This window comes from Hyperoodon ampullatus, assembly GCF_949752795.1.
Source record: "Hyperoodon ampullatus genome assembly, chromosome: 4".
NCBI classification, from domain to species: Eukaryota; Metazoa; Chordata; class Mammalia; order Artiodactyla; family Ziphiidae; genus Hyperoodon; species Hyperoodon ampullatus.
Window position 1 is genome coordinate 5,645,558 of NC_136917.1, and position 15,017 is coordinate 5,660,574.

A 15,017-nucleotide genomic window follows, 5' to 3' on the forward strand; every position below is an offset into this window, starting at 1 on the left:
CTTTAAGACAGATTATCCTGACCATCTGACTAATAAGATGAGCCCCTCAAAGGGACTGGGCTCCTCCTGGCAAGAGAAATTCAAAGTGTGAGAGGGATTTGATGAGGAGAGGTTTTTCACTGCTGGCTTTGAAGTTGGATAGAATGGGGACACAAGGCAAGGAATGCATGTGACCACTAGGAGTTCTGACAGTTTACAAGGAAATGGGGAACCACAATGCTACAACTGCAAGGAACTGAATTTAGCTAACAATATGAATAAGTTTGGATGTAGATTCTTTCCCAGAACCTCTGGAAAGGAACACAGCCCAACTGATGCCTTGACTTCAGCCTTGGAAGACCCTGAGGAGAGAAACCAGCCAGGTGAATCCAGGCAAGTCACCCTTGCCTGGACTTCTGACCTAGAGAAACTGTGACATAATAAATGTGTACTGCTTTAAGCTAAGCTTCTGGGAATATGTTACCTAGCAATTAAAACAAAACAAAACAAAACAAAACTAATACTGTAACTAAAGCCTTAAATGGTAGCTGTATTCTATAAATATAGTATTATAATATATATATAAATGCACTCAACTGAATCATCCACTGTACTTTCTACTCTTAGATTTGGGTAAATTTTACTGCTTATAAAAACTAAATCCACAGTCTAATAGTAATTACAACAATATCTAACATTCATTGAACAATTATGACATGTTCATTGCGCTAAGTGCTTTTTATGCATTAAATCATTTAATCTTTACAATCTTAGGAAGTAAGCACATTATGAATCCATATTTTATAACTGAGGAGATTGGAGCTAAGAAAAATATCAAGGGCAACATAAATTCTATTATTTAAAGGAAAAGTCATTATTATTATTATTATTATTATTATTTTTTTTTTTGTGGTACACGGGCCTCTCACTGTTGTGCCCTATCCCGTTGCAGAGCACAGGCTCCAGACGTGCAGGCTCAGCGGCCATGGCCCACGGGCCCAGCTGCTCCGTGGCATGTGGGACCTTCCCGGTCCGGGGCACGAACCCGTGTCCCCTGCATCGGCAGGCAGACTCTCAACCACTGCGCCACCAGGGAAGCCCCAAAAAGTCATTATTAACAGTTATGGCATTAAAAACAAATTTTGCTTGCATTAGTAAAGGTAGGAATATTCCCTCTTTCTTTTTTATTTGCCTTTATGCTCATCTCAGACCTGTGATACCCACCCACCCCCATGTTCACAATGATGATCCTCATCCTTACAATGATGATAAATAAATCCTCACCAAAATAATAGCAAATCTTATCTAGCAATGTATAAGAGTAACAATACATCATGATGAAGTGGGGTTTATCGGAAGAATACGTCTGGTTAACATCAATATAATTCATTATATTAACAGAGTGAAGAAGAAAAATGATATGGTCATCTCAATGATACGAAAAAAAGAAGCATAACATCTATTCAAAAATAAACACTCTCAGCAAACTAGGAATAGAAGGAAAATCTCTTAACCTTTAAAGGATGTCTAAAAAACATACAACTTTTATCATAGCTAATGAAAGACTAAATGCTTTTCCTTTAAGAGCAAGAGCAAAGGAAGAACAAGGATGTCTTCTCTCACCACTGCTATTCAGCGTCTTACTGAAAGTCTTGGGCACAGCATTAAGGCAAGGAAAAAAAATAAAAGCCATATAGATGAGGGATTGGGAATTATGAGATAAAACTACACACCTATTAGGAAGGCTAAAATTTAAAGATCAGTCATACGAAATTTGGGTGAAGATATGGAGGAACTGGAACTCTCCAGGGAATGTGAGAATGTTAAAATGATATCAGCCCTTTGGAAAACAGTTCGTCAGTTTCTTTAAAAAGTTAAACGTACACACCTATAGTAGGATCCAGACATTCCATTCCTAGTTGTCTTTACAAAAAGGAAAGAAAAACTATATAGGCTCTTACAAAGATTTATATACAAATGAGCAGCTATATTTGTAATAACAAAAAACTAGGCACAGTACAAATATCTATCAATGATGAAGGGATAAACTATAAATGCATGTATACCCATACAATGGAAAATTCACAGCAATAAAAAGAGAACTATTCATATATGTAACAAAATGGATAAAATTAAAATGATCATACGGAGTGAAAGAAGTCAGACCAAGAAATAACAGAAGTACGAGGGGTTGAGGAGGAGTGGGAAAAAACTTCTGGAGACTATGGATATGTTTGTTATTTTGATTGTGGTACAGTTTCACTGGTATATAAATATGTCAAAATCTATCAAATTGTGCATTTTAAATAAGTTCAGTTTATGGTATAGCAATTAGAACTTAATAAAGCTATCTTTAAAAAATACAAACTATGAAGCAAGGATAAATAAGAATAAAGGACAATCAGGAGTATTACACTCTTAAGACTGTTCACTAAGTTATCTCAATACTTGGCACATGGTCAGCTCTCTGGGAGAAGTAGGTCTTCTCAATATTATCCTCAGGCTATGTGGGCAATACATGTTGCCCCCTACAGGTTTGCATGCCAGGTTTGCTTCTGATTGGCTTTTCCTGCTGTGCACAAGGTCTATCATCCAGGAAGCCACCTGGCAGTGGTGTCTGTGGGATGGAGCGCAGATGCCTGGGCTGTGACCTTGTGTCCTAAAGAGCCAGCCCTCCCTGGGGGAAGTCAGTGATGCTTTAACAGTCAGATCCTCAAATCTCCCGGGGTTTGTGGTTCTGACTGAAATACACAGTGAATCCTCAGGAAAAAATCAGTTGATGGCTCTAAACTGTTGCTAGCACATCAGCAACCAGGACCTCATGGACCACACTTGAGACAATCAACCATGAAAACCGTCTTTTAATTTTGTTGTACTGATTTGGTGAGAAGGTCATTAGACTAGAAATCAGAAAAACTGAGGGTGTTTGTTGTTGTTTTTGTTGTGGTTATTACTATTAGCTAATTAGTTCCATGGTGCTGTGACCTTCAGTTTTCTTAGCCTCTCTATGGCTTAGGTCAATGGCTCCCCGAGATTGTTCTAAGGACTCATGCTCAACCGACTGCTTAAGAATCACTTGAGGAGCTTTGAAAACTACAGAGGCCTGGTCCCTATCCTCAGATTTTGAAAAATAGTCTTTGCTCATGGAAACACTGTACTTTTGTCCTAAACAGACTCTGTAATTACATATCAAAGGACCAGGGAGGTCTACGAAGTTAGAGTGTAAAAGCAGGCTGTGTGGGATAGAAATGTCTGTGGTCCAGCCATGTGCGTTTTTACATATTTCAAAAACACCTCACTTGATGCTGATGCTCAGGCAGATTTGGGAACCTCTGGGGGAGGTCATTTCTGGAGTCATTTCTGGAGTCATTTCCAGCTCTATTAGAATGGTACTTCTACAGCTTCCGAGATGGCCCATTTATTCAGCTAAATACCATATGTGCCATTTGTTAGGTTACATTAGCGGTTCCATCTTATAGTTGAGAAATCCTAGGCTCAGAGCAGTTAATATTTTTCCAGTATCACATCACTAGAAAGTGGCACACCTCAGCCTCCAATCCAATTCTGAGTCTTGCCCACCTTGCTACAGTTTATTGTTCATCAGTGTAGTGGAAAGTTCTGGCTGGGAGGGTTTCAGGGTGCCAGTAACATCTGCCTCTGTTTGAGCAAGCAATCACATGATGGGCAGTCAGACATTCTCATCCCATGCAGCCTGACCTCCCAGCTCGTTTGATGGTTAATTGCAGAATCCATTAGCAATGGATGCCGTTAGCAATGACGAAAGCTACTTTACAAAAACCCAGTATGACGGGTCTGAAGTCTCTCGGGCCATTTGCCATTGTAAAGACTCCTGTTAGCCTGTGGATCATCACATATATCACTTTTTCTCTTGTTTATTCATATACAGACTCTCGATTCAGTGTTTTCCTCCACAGGTAGGAAGACGCAGCAGACTTTCTTAAGGGCTTTAATTGAGAAGGATGTGTTCTTCCACTGTGGTTCATTAGAAGCTTCGCCAGCATAACCCCAGGAGGTGGACATACCAACTAAATAACACTGGTCTTCATTTTGGCCCCATGGGAAGAGCAACTCGAGGTCCCGGCCACTTAAGGCCAGCTAATCAGGACTGAGGGCTTCCGGGGTTGCACCAGCGCCCCGTCTGCGTCCCCACCTCTTCCCTGGAGGCACAGCTGAGGTCTTAGTGGCATCAGGAGCAGAGAGAGATCAGAGTTCCGGCTCCATTTCTTCCATCAAATTGCTGTGTGGCTTTATGCAGATCTCATAACCTGTCTGGATATTCAGAGTTTGCATATGCATAAAACGAGTGAAAATACTGTGTCCCCCTCCTGGAGCCGCAAGGCTCAAATGAGACCCCTAACCAGCAAGGCCTCAGGAAGGGATAAAATCCTTGGTCGATATCTGGCTCTATCAACTCTTCTCGGCTTCCTTGGCACTACTGGGCCATTCTTTATGTTTTCCTGAGCTGAGTATCCACCTTGGGAGGCGGGGTGGGGGTGGGGGGTTGATCTATGAAGGACTAATTGCTTTAGATTTCTTAATTCCAGGATGGGAACAAGAATACAAATCTAGTATGTTTTGGCTGGGTGTTCTCTTTTGTAAGTAACGCAGTCCTGAGCTCAGGCTCCAGACGTGTTTGGCTGTGTCTGAAGGGCAAGGCCTCTTTGTTTTCTGCAGGGAGCCTCTCGTCCCTGCCTGGTTTTCTCTCCTCGTCAATAATCTTACAGTGCCTTAGAGGTGTGCAGAGCCTCCCTCTCTGGCTGGTAACTGTGAGCCGTGAATAAAGTGAGCAAATGGGGGAAAATCGTGCTGGCGGCATTTTACTTATTACTGGCACCTCTGGCTCCCTGGACCCACCAGGCGCGTGTGGAGACTCGGATGAATCTTCTGAATCAGGGAGGCAGAACTGAAGTTGGTTAGACTTCTCTGAACACAGCCCTCTCCACGACCTGCAGCAGCTCTGCGGAAATCAGTAGGCTGTGGCCGTGGTTATCATCCAGACTCCAGGGCTCCGCCCCTGCCCACGTCTCCTCAGGCCACGCCTGTCTGCATCTGGCCAAGTCAAGCTCCATTCCCATGGGCTGAAGGGGGCCAGGATCTGCCACTGGCTGACCTAACAGAGATTCTCTCTTGATGCAGGATCCTTGAAAATGCAACTAAATAGAGATTAGGAGAGCAGAGTTGGTTTAAGTCCCACTGCCTGATTTGAATTAGACTGCACTTGATTGGTTTCATGCCTAAATATAAAAACTTCTAGTACTTTTCATCCTCAGACGGTAACTACAGGAGCTCAGGGCACAAAAAAGGGGACACCCCTTATATGTGATTAGATGAGGGCTGCATCAGTAACATCGCTTTCAGCCCTAGCTCCAATCCCAGTCACAAGTCAGCTTGCCTCCTTGGAAATATGATGAACTGTGCTAGGATGCTGCCTGGGTTTCCATCCCAGCTCCACCATTTTTGAGCTACATGACCTTGACAAGGTGTTCTGCCTTCTGCAAGCCTCAGATTGCTAATTTGTAAAATGCTGATAATAGTCGTATCTACCTTCCAGGGCTACTGAGGAGATTAAATGAGCAGCCAATAGCACCCAATAAATATGACCTATTTCAGTTACTGTCAAGAGTATCCTGGGGCACCTTTGCAAAGGCAGTGAGTGGGAGGTAGGTGAAGGAGCTCCACGGCATCCCATTAGACGGTCAGCCTCATGAGGACCAGCACCGTGACTTGCTCACTCGTCGCTCTATCCCCAGTGCTTGTAACATAGAAAGCACCCAATAAATATCTGAAGAATTAATGAGGCAGATGGACCTAAGTTTAAATCCCAGTTCTGCAACTTTCAGTCTTGGACAGGTTTTTTACCTTCTCTGCTTCTGGGTTTGCACATTTATGAAATGAGGAGAAACAATCTTTCAGGGACAGCCAGCTGGTACTGTGTGTTTATTATGCACCAGGTACTGGGCTAAGTACTTTCCATGGGCCGCCTCGTTTGATCTTTCCAACAGCCCTTTCGAGGTAAGTGTGGTTACTGGTGTTTTTCATTTGTTTGTCTATTTGCTTTCACAGATGGTGTAACCGATGTTCAGGGTGGTCAAGAAATGTGCTGAGTGACACAGCTATTGAGTGATGGAGATGGAGGCCCAAACCACTTAGGCTGATGCCAGGCCCTGTACTGTCCATCACAATGCTCCGTGTCTCATACAGACTTCAGGATAAAATAGGAACTCAAATGCAGCTGCTGCTGCTCTCGTTATTATTAAGGATTTTCCCTCTGTGACACTTGGTGGAAGGGAAGGATACAGTCAGCCTAGTCATCCGTATGCTTATAACAATTTGTCCACACGTGAAAAATCTTGCTCAGTCAGAACGCAGAGGCTGAGATTTCAGTGTGTGTGTCTGTCACCCTGGCCAGAATACTGATTTGAAAATCAATGCAAACATGTGTCTTCAGAAGGCATTTCAGTTGGGCGACTGTAAATAATTCCCATATGCAGCTGGCGAGGAGGGCAAGAGAAAGGGGAAGATTCCCACAGCTGGTGAATTCTGAGTGATCTGAAAAGATGGGGGTCAAACAAAATAAAGGCAGGTGCCTGAGCCTGACTTCTCCCCCTATATGTGATGGCAAATCACAAAGCTGGGGAAAGCCTGAGATGGATGACCTCAGAGGTCATCTAGTCTTGCTAAGGAAAGAGGACCAGAGAGGCAGAAAGGATTAGAGCTACAGAAGGGATGGTGACAAAGGGTCGCTGATGAAGGGTCTGCTTGAACAACCCCTAGAGTGGGCATCTATGGTTTGTGCCTGGCTAGTATCCAATCCATTTTTTGGTGACAGTATTTCCTGGGGGAGTTCATCAACAAGACGAGTCCACCAGTTTGACCTGTGAACTGGCCCCGAGCAATCAGACGCTCGTTACTCCTACCCCTGTCCTTGGAATGTGTGCTGTTCTTGCCTTCCTCCTGATAGAAGCTGTCCAGGGACACAGCCTTGAGATAATAATGTGCTGCTGAGATCATTTGGACTGTGCATGTACTTGAACCCAGATAAGGGCTCTATATAAACTCTTCAGATCTGGCAGGTGGGTGAGGAAATCCATTAGTTTTGTGACCACCCAAGACAAACCTCATAAATAAATTCTCTTGCTTATTTAAACAGCCACCTACCAATCTGGAGTCGTCTGCCTTTTTCTTCAATTTCTCCCTGCCCTCCACGTATAGGGTCGTGACCCAGCAGTAGCTTGACTTGGGCAACCACCCACGCAGTCCAAGTGCACTGACCTCAGAACTGGCACTCTCCTACCACACCGTCCTGCCACTGGCCAAGGCCACTCATATCTCCCTGGATAAATCCTGGTAGCTAGTCTGAAGCAGAGTTCTTATACTTGTTTCCCAGGACTGCATTGGGAAATCCAGAGATGGAAGGTGGACCCTTAGTTTCTCTACTCTTCCAGGAAAGCCACATAAGACTTTTCTCTGAGCAGCACGGTGGGCTTATTCACTAAGGCACTAAGTACTGGAGCAAGGGGAGTACTGCAATTCAGAGAAATACATTGGAAGAATCCGGAAGGTGGTTATATGTCCCTGATATCCAACCTGGCTCAAACAATGACTTCTTGGTTTTTAAGTGGTCAGAAAAAGCTATGACACCAACATTAAAAGCCAAACGCTTTCCAAAGCAATTCTCTAAACTCTGTATCTATCACAGTTTTGTTTATAAGAGCAAAAGATTGGAACCAACCTAAGTATCCATCTATAGGAGACTGATTACATAAATTTTGATTCATTCATACTACAAAATGTTACATGCCCATTAAGAAGAATAAGAAAGCATTGTGTGCACTAATGTAACACCATCTCCAAGAAACAATAAGTGAAAAAACACCATGGTGTAGATCAGTGTGTATACCGTTAGGGTTACAAAAAAACAAGGTGCATCCATATATGAATAGATAGAGACTCTTACTGGAAGGATGCACTCACACGAAGTGGTTATTTAAGGAGAGGAGAGCAGAGAAGTTGAATGAAGGCTGTGCAGAAACCTTAATTTTTGCTAAATATCCAAAATGCATTAAACATGTTTTTACTGTGTGCATGAATTTAAAATAAACATAATTTTTATGCAATAATAAATAGGTCTTTATAAAATTTAGAGCCTCTCTTGGAAACTGCATCTGAATTTTTCTCTATCCTTCAAACTTGATTAGGAGGCAGATTTAAAGGCATTTATTTTCCCCCCTGCAGTGAAGCCCCAGGGCTCTGAGGCTGGTAGAAAGCTGCTCCAATCCTGCAATATCCTTCCTTAAGTGACTTGATGACACCACGTGAGAGGAAGCAGTTGTTCAAACTCCTCATTCACTATTCTCCATAACACTCATCATGGGTAGGGGAGGAGGAGGCTGACAACCAGTTTCTCCCTGTTTTTGGTGGTTGAGCAGTAGAAGCTTTCAACTGTATCTCCAATCAGCCCACTTGATGTCCACTAGGGAGCCAGGGATCACAGGATGCTGCAGCCAGAAGGGGGTTAGCTCGGTAGTCTCCAACGCGGGAGAGACCCCAGGGGAAGGCAAGACAATCCACTGTAGTGTGGATAAAAGAATTTCTATTCATAATCACTTTCGGAAGTAAGCTTAACTCATATTTAATTACAGATTAAGATGCACTTTATAAACACATATGCATATAGTGAAGGTGTATTCTGAAAGTGTTTGCTAATAGGGGTTCATGGTCAAAATATTTTGAGACCACTCTGTAGTGTAATTCTAGAGATAGCAAAGGGCACAGTGACAAGAACATCAGTTTTAAAGCTAATGGACCTCGGTCAAAATCCCACCTCTGCCCGTTATTAGCTATGTCCTCTGAATAAATGACTGCCTTTCTATGCCTGCTTCCTCACTTGTAAAAAAGGAATAATAATAGTACCTATCTTAAGAGGTCATGGTGAATATTAAATGCAATAAACTATGTATGGCAGCCTGATTGTAAGGTGGCTCTGAATGATTCCCACCTTCTAGTATTCAGGTCCTGTGTAATCCCCTCCCCTTGAGTGGACATAATGACTTACATTTAATTAATACAATAGGCAAAGGTGATTGGACAACACTTCTATAACTAGGTGCAAAAGACTGTAACTTCCCTCTTGCTGACATCCTCTCTCACTTTTCTTGCATCTTTGCCCTGTGGAGTGGGCAATCTGTCAAGGAACTGCGGGCAGTCTCTGGACAATGGCTGGTGAGGAACTGAGACCCTAGTGCAACAGTCCTCAAAGAATGCGATGCTACCACGTGAGCTGGTCAGTGGATCCTTCCCCATTCAAGCCTTTGAGTAAGACTGCAGCTCAGGCCGATACCTTTATTGTATCCCTGTGGGAAACCCTGAGACAGAGAACGCAGGAAATCTGCTCAAAGACTCCTGATGCAGAAACTGTGAGATAATAAACATTATTCTTTTAAGCCATTACATTTTGGGGTAATTTTTTATTTAGCAGTAGATAACTAAGACAGCATGTGAGTAGCTTGACAATGTATGCCATACAAAGATTTAGTAAATGTTGGTAGGAAACATTATATGGCTGATGTATGGCTTTATCCCACACCCACAGCAGACATCACAAAATATTTTTTCCTGGTGAACCCAGATATAGCCTCAGAATCCTTCTTAACACAGATCTCCAGGAAGCTATCAATTGCTCAGATGAAGCTTTTGGCCAACTCTGATCTGATTAATACTTCTTACCTCTTTACGCTTCCTCTTATGTAATATTCCTTTAATGGAAACCCAAGTCTTTCTTTCATCATGAGAGAGATGACTAAAAGTTATCAGAACGACTCTATGAACATACCTAAAATATAAAATGGTTGGCATCCTATGTTGTCCCAAGAATAGATTTTTCTTGAGGGAAGGGTTGAAGAGAAGGTGATAGTACCTGAAATCTTAAAAGAACAGAGGAGATAAGCTCAGAAGGAGGACCTAGGAGCACCAAAGGTCACTTTATCCTATCTCTCATTTTTGCCATGATTTGGTCTTATTGTAGGGCTGCCATTTTGAAAAAACGAGAGAATAGAGGGCAAATTGTTTTGAAAAATAATGAAATGCTCTGAGGAGTAAATAATTGTTTTTAAATATAGAAAGTGTCCTTCAAATGATTATGAAAGTTTGTTTTTCTGCCTAACTTGATAATATTATGAGCTATGGAAATAATGCACTTTTAATAATACTCTACTTCACATGTGCTTCATTTCGTGGGTTAAAACACACATTCATTTTGTGGAAAAGGTATCAGGGAGAATGACCACAAAAAGTTGTCTTTTAGATCTGTTATGTGCACACCAAAGTACATGAGGGTCTTGAGAAAATGTATATTATTACTCACTAGGTCTGGGGTGGAACCTGGGATTCTGCATTTCTAAGAAGTGACCACGTGATGCTAATTCTTGTTGGTCTCCAAACTTCACTGTGAACAGCCAAAGAGCAATCTCTCTTCCTCCTTGGAGATAGTTGAAGGATTTCTAGACTTGGTTTTCCATTAAAGGAATATTATACATGAGGAAGAATGAAGAAATAAGAAGTATTGACCAGATCAGAGTTGCCCAATAAGTTTCATCTGAGCAACTGATAGCTTCCTGGAGAACTGATTTTGATACTCTCAGCCCAGGAGCCAATGGAGTTGTCAGTTGGCGATGGGTGTAGGGTGTCTCTGTTCAGCTAGCTCTTTTGCGGGGCACACAGACAGTAAGTGACTTAGGGAACAGGAAAACCACCCTTGCTGCTCTGGGAAGGATGACAAAAATTCAAGAAACTTAGATAAAGCCTTGAATGACATGAAACATTTTTGAAAATAGAAAAAGCAAATAAATATCATTTATGGAAAGAAAAAAATCTCATCTTTCTTATGTGTTTTGGAGCAAATCAAACTGGTACAACATTACAGAACCCGTTCATTTTGCAATGGGATAGAATTTCATATAAAGTCACATCTCTAAGTCCATCATTTCTTTGGTTTTCATAAACTCACCGAACCACATCTTGTTTAGGAAAAGAAAGGTAAAAATAAATGAAATGCTGCTCATAAAAATAGGTTGACCCCTGAGGTCATTTAGTACAAGCTGCCCCTTACACAATACTTCCTGAGGCAGAACTGTCTTTTGCCCTAAGATCCTGGAGTACCACCTGGAGCTGTATAGTCTTTCCATTGTTTAGGGATGTAGATTATAATAAACAAGTGATAGTGAGAGCTGGATGAGATGATTAAGAAGAGCATAGATTCTCTATAGACACTTCACTCTTTAGGAACTTCCTTCTTTCCATCATGAAATATTTTCTATATAATTCATTCACTCTTTCACCCCAAAATTACATCCACACAGCAATGTAAATAGGTTGGGTATTTGGTATGTATTTGTGAACAACAAAAGAAAACCAGACCTGGCTCCTACCCATAGGGAGTTTACAGTCTATACAAAGGACAGACAGACCATTACTCAAGTAAACACAAAAATAAATATAATTGCCTATAATAACAGTAATTCCCTTACTGTTCTATAGTAGGACAAGATAAAAATGTGGCATTTAACAGAGTTCACATTTGATGCAATTTGCCCCCATTTTCTTCTTCCTGTCATTTAACCTCTCCCTCGTGCAGGAGCCCAAAGCACAGGCATATCCAGAGCCCCCAAAGGGCCCATGCTCTGCTGGTACATGGTTGTGCCGAGATTCTAGTCTTTTATGGCTCTGCCCTTACACAGCCACGGGTCTCTCACTGACCCAGTGATCACCCTTCTAGAATCTTGACCAAAGACATAACCATAAGTGTGGAGAAGAATATCTGTGCACATGAATATTTGGTATAGTTTAAAACAGTAAAAATATTAACTAGTAATGACAGATATCTTTTAATAGAGGATTGAGTAAATAACTTACCTTTTATTCCTGAAATGCAATATTAATCAATGGTAAAAATTGATGTGTATACACACATACATGATGCAATGTTAAGATATCTATAATGTATTGTTGAGCTTAAAAAGCAGGTCATAGAATAGCTTGTATAAAAGTAACTCATTTATGTAACATTGTGTGCATGTGTGTTGTGTGTGTAAATGTAATACACATCTCCATTACATATAAATACACACACACACACACACACATATATATATATATATATATATATATATATATAATTTTTACTATAGGTCCAGGGGGACTTTTCTCTATGCATAAACACATTGGTATCCTGTGTCTCAGTCATCACTGGTGCTAAGGGATAAACTTAAATTGAGGTGTGTAAGAATAGCTTAATATTCCATCTTGGCTATTTGTACTGCAGCTGAGAACTTCAAGGCCCAAGACAGGGACTGGTGTGGACATTTTAGGCAGATCAATAAGAGAGAGAGAGTTGGGGGCAAGAAAGTTTTTCTGCACCTCTTCAATCACTTCCTATAAATATTCAAATTTTAGACCACACACAGCTCACAGGTGACTCAAAACCCAATGAAGACATCTGAGGGAATGTTATCTTCCTATGGCTGCACAGAGCAATTTCCTGGACATGGATGATGGTAGTCAATGCACAGAATAATGAATTTGAGAGCCAATTTAATAGGATGAACTCCTACTGGTAATTTTCAGGCATCAACTCAAATTCTTTAGCTAAAAAAAAATTGGGTTTTAGCTTTATTTTTTCTGTTGAGTTCTTTTAGGCAGGTAGAAGGTTTTATTAAGCACACAGTATCTATAGAGTTGTGCACACCTCTGTGAGATCCCAGACAAATTAAAAAGTCAAATTAGCAATGCATATTTAATACTGCTTTGTAGTTTGTTTTTTTTTAAGTTGGCAGCAATGTTTACTCTTTGAGGGGGAGTTTATAATTATGCAAATTGGAGAAACAGTCTGCATACGGTACAATGATAATGCCTTGGGTTTTATATCCAGAGTCAAAAGTATTTCTAAATATTTCTTCAATTTTATCCACAACTTGGGGGAAGGTTTGCCAAGGCTGGGGGCCTGCTTTTTCTTCAGTGATGGAGTATATGATGCCTTGGAACTTAGGTACCTATACAAGTTTTCATCTTAAATGTGCACAGTATCACCTTATAGCCTTTACAATAAACATTCATTCTTCCTTTCTCCTTTTAAACAAGACTTTAATTTTGTTCAGATATTCACTTTCCTCTATGTGACCACGTGCTTCAGAGGATGTGGATCCCATCCCTAGCCCCAAGAAGAGATTAATGATTGGTCTAAGCTAGTCATGGTGGTCACATCTTGCTTTGCCAGGGATTGATTTAAGCAAGGGTATGTGACACAGTTCTGGCCAATGAATGTGAGTGAAAGCCTGCTGGAGGACTTCTGGAAAAGCTGATAAAAAAATAAATGAAAGAGTCCACTGAAGATGTTAGAACTCAGATCATGGTGACATTTTTGAACTATTCAATTAACCAACTATGGACCTATCCTACTTTAGGACATCTTGTTATGATCGCTAATAATCTTTTTCTTATTACTTAAGCCATCTTGAGTCTGTGTTTCCTGTTACTTGTAGCCAAGAATTTATCTTAAGTGATCTGTACCTTGAGAGTTCCTATGTTGCTCTGGGGAACATATATATATATATAATAGAGAAAAGTTAAGCCATATACTTGGCATCTGATTTACTAATGAGGCCAGTGGATATTTGTTTAAATTGGTTGGAGGAAGGAATGGTAGTTTAATAAATCTCATCTTGGTACTAGAAAGGAGTTCACATTCTATAACAAACAAATAGGAAAAAGTACTCACTATTCACAGTCCTCCTTTCACTGAAACAAGTGTCACCGGTCCTGATCCTCCTGTCAAACCAAGCCTGCAAGATGCAGGAGAGAAAATCAATATAAAACATACAATCTCATTTTGGCATCATCCGGTCATCAAATATCTTGCCCTTTTCTCTCCTACTGGATGGCTCCAGCTTTAAACTTCATGGATCAGGCTGGACATTTTCCCAGGAAGTTGTTTCAGTAGGAACAGTTTATTCCTACCAGAGAGGAATAAACTGTTATCCTCCGGGTGCACGACCTGTTTCCATAAACTATAGTTAAATGCCTAATTGCTCTGAGAAATGCATATTGGTCCAGCCACCCAGTGCATTCCATCTTCTATGCCACATTCACTGGTTCAGGGATGGGCATAGGCCCCGATTCAGGCCAATTCATGTCAGTCTTGACACTCACGTTGAAAATGTAGGGGAAGAGAAGCTCTCTTTCTATTGCACTTAGGATGGTGAGGATGCACACCTGAAGCTGCTGGCAGCCAACGTGGGAAATCACAACTGCAGTTTTGAGTAAGAGGTACCAAGCCTTTAAGTTATTTGGGCACTAGCATCTAGCTATGATCGGAATGCTTGAACTTTCCAGTTGCGTGAACCAATACATAATCCTTTTTTGCTTAAGCCAGTTGGGTTTTCTGTCTCTTCCAATCGAAAATCCTCACTAAAACAGAGGAGGGCAGGTATCATAAATCTCACCTTACAAGGTATAAAATGGAGGCTCAGAGAAAGGTTAGGGTGAGAAGTCCAAGACCTCCACTCAAGGGCTCCCGCCATGCTAGTCTGCTGCCTACTCATTCAGCGATTCATTGCAGCAAAGTGGAAGGGATCAACACACCCACTGCTATCTTAACTGACTTCAAATATTTCTGGTTTAGAGAAAATGAAGGAGTCTTCCACTGGATTACTAAGGGAGATTATCTACATGACTTTTGCAAAGTAAAGATTGTTAACACGTGTGCACATACACCCACACCTACACTACAAAAGGCCACAGTAGGTGCCTTAGATTTGCACAGAAGATCATCCCCCCACCCCAAGGATCTGCCCAGGCTGCAGGGTGGCTCTGGTGGAAGCCCTCTTTCCCCAGGTGATAGCTGCCCTAAGTCTACGGATCTTCTCTGCTGCCTGTCTCGTCGTCCTGACCCTGTCATCTCCATGCCCTTGTGTCTGCTGGTCTGTGACTGGACTGATCACAAGCAAACTCTCCACCCAGTTGAC

At 41.5% G+C, this 15,017-nt stretch overlaps 1 protein-coding gene across 1 annotated transcript in view; it reads right to left on the reverse strand.

Annotated features, from left to right (window-relative positions):
• Positions 1-15,017, reverse strand: part of ATP10B (ATPase phospholipid transporting 10B (putative)) — a gene marked incomplete at its 3' end in the record, with an annotated part of 338,125 nt that overhangs the window by 197,700 nt on the left and 125,408 nt on the right. Inside the window, exon 4 of the mRNA XM_079703067.1 lies at positions 13,772-13,835. The remainder of the gene's footprint in view (positions 1-13,771; positions 13,836-15,017) is intronic.